This window comes from Pinus tabuliformis, chromosome 1_1, assembly GCF_031772625.1.
Source record: "Pinus tabuliformis cultivar Carrire ecotype Pingquan chromosome 1_1, CPIR1, whole genome shotgun sequence".
In the NCBI taxonomy this organism is placed as follows: Eukaryota; Viridiplantae; Streptophyta; class Pinopsida; order Pinales; family Pinaceae; genus Pinus; species Pinus tabuliformis.
Genome location: NC_142297.1, coordinates 107,136,913 through 107,139,824, shown reverse-complemented (window position 1 = coordinate 107,139,824; position 2,912 = coordinate 107,136,913).

Here is a 2,912-nt window from a genome sequence, read left to right as displayed (position 1 = left end):
CTCTTAATGTATTCATGTTTCTAGTTATATGATGATATATAATGTAATCAAAATTTCTTTCTAGTAGACGAATATGTAGATACATTCTCAATATCTGAGGGTTTCTAACGGAATATTGCCTGTTGAGTTGAAGGACGACAAGCTGTGAATCAAGGTTGACAACTAATTCTTGGATAGCTAAGAGCGATAGCTTCTAACAACAATTTGATAACTATGCTATACTCAGTGATGTTATTAGTTGTTTGACCTAGACATATACCTTGAAGATAAATCAACTCACCATGGGTGTCATAAATGACCCATGCTGCGGATGATAGATTTCGGGTATTACATCAAGCACCATCAGCAAAACTGATGTGAGGAGACACTGACATCTGCAAAGAAGGCAAAAACATAATAAGCAGGAAAGGTGCTTGCAAAACAACACACCAAACCGCACTGTACAAAAAGGTAAATAACACACTATTATACAAAAGTAACCATGCAAGATGACATAAGCATAGTACGTTTTGAGATAAAGCCCATTTGGGGCTTTTCTAAGGGATTTCCCTCATAGTCAATAAGTTCATAGGCCCCTTTCTGTAACACACATTTAACAATTTAGGGTCCATGCCACATGGGTTCGATCTTGCCTGCCCCTAGCTTATCATTAGCCTGATCATACAGAAGAACCAAATATCCCTCAGAAAAAGGTCGAGGGGAGATAGACTGATCAAAATGGGACTTGACCCACTTTTTCAGTGCTTTGATGACCCAAGCAGCAAGACGACGAGTCTCATGAAGTCATTCTAGGTACAAGAGACATTCTTCCTGAGGTGAGGTCTCAGGGAGAAGTTCGACAGCCAGCTTGAGGGATGGAATTTTGCACTCAATTGGTAAAGTTTCTTCCAGACCATAGACTAGCTGGAATAGTGTGAATCCAGTTGCGTCCTTGGTCGAGGTTCAGTAAGCCTACAGAGCATCGTAACCAAAACTTTGTTCATAGCTTCAACTTGGCCATTGGCCTGAGGGTAATACAAGGTTGAGTCATCGTGGTGCAAACCCAACGTCGAAGTCATCTTAGCCATCATGTAACCTCAAAAATGGGAGCCATGGTCAGTGACAATGGCCTGAGGCACTCCAAACCTGGAAATAATGTGAGTGAATAGAAATTGAGTTGTCGTTTCACCATTCGCAGAGTATGTAGGCATCGCTTCAGCCCATTTGGTGAAATAGTCCACAGCAATGATAATATACCCATGCCCCTCGGTTGAACAATGGTTACAGGTCATATATTCGATGCCCCATTTGCAAAAAGGAACAACAACAATAACGAGGTGTGGGTGAGCAGGTGGGGTGTGCATCTTAGGCTGATAAATTTGGTACTCATGGAACTTGTGGACAACAAGGATGAAATCCTTGAAGATAGAGTGCCAAAAATAACCAACGTGAAGGATTTTTTGAGCAGTACCATATTTCGACAGGTGACCACCACATGCGCTAGAATGGAAGCCATTTAAGACTCTCTCAGCCTCCTCGAGAGTGAGAAAGCGACGAAGAATTGAACATTGATGCGGTATAAAGTATCTCCAATGATACAATAAGGTTGAAACTGATGCCAAATGCATTGGCAATCATCCTTGGTCAACGTTGTTGGCTTATGGAGGCCTGACCCAGGTTCAGAGTTATTTAACCAAACAAATCCCTACACTACTGGCCCTTTTGGAATCAGCCCGCGAAGTGCAGACTGAAGTCTCACCCGAAGCAGTATGGGGGGATGCTGGAACCAAGTTTCCGCACCCTAGAGATGTTTGTGATGTCGATTTAGTCCAACTATGCTTACCTTCGCACAGGTCGCTTCGTGAACTATTTCAAACTTCAGTACCCTAGAAAAGTGTCACAATCATCTCTCACGCAACCCTAACCAGGGGTTGAGATGCTTTCACGCTGCTATGGTAGCGAACTGCATTATTTCCTCAAACTACACCGCGTATCTTACTTATCTTCGTAACAGATCTTAGTTAACTTCACGTAAACAGATATTCTATCTTGCGTTCACTTAATCAACACAATTATACACATTCACGCATCATATAAGCATTAAAAATGCAATTTATATCCAATGTAATAGATGCGTAAAACATGAAATAAATACGTAGAAATGACAGAAAACTTATCTTTATTAATACTTCCGACTGTTACAGACTCGACTCACCCTGCGCACTTAGCTACAGGGGTCCGTGAACTCAGCTGTAGACTACTAGGCCTCTGTGCCCTCACCTACAGAGCCTTCTCCTACTCTACAACCCAAAACTAGACTTTAATCCATAGATCCATCTCGCATACATCATATGTTCATCTTTCATTATGCTATCAAACTACTTAGAGCCTTGCTCTATTTATACAATCCCATGTTCCATGGACCATGGGTAGATCTCTACAGCTGATGTTACATTAAAAAAATTAAGGGCGGACAACCCTATGACTCATTTAAAAACTACGCGCTTCGCGCCCACAAAGTGTAGAGTCTTTACATTGGAATTACAATCTTTGACCAAAATCTGGGCTCTGAGCCCCAAAACTTCCCTTGGGAGGTCCCACGTCCAATAGGCCCCCAACACAAACATTGTGATTCACCCTCAAGTCACTCTATCGGTGCGGAGATCTTTATGCAAAGACCTCCCAACTCCGACTGGATCGATGCAAGTTTGACAACACAATGAGCGACTACTTGTTGTACTTCCTCTATGCATTGTTCAATGACTGCTATGGCTAAACTTCTGCCCTGAATCCTCTCCTATGTTTCTTGTAGCTGCTTGAGCTTTGCTTCAATGGAGGTTGTAATGGTATATGCCTCATCAATCCACGACTATAGGCGCACCTTCAAAACTGCTTCCTTATGTCGAGCAGCATCCACTTGCTCCTTGAGCGCT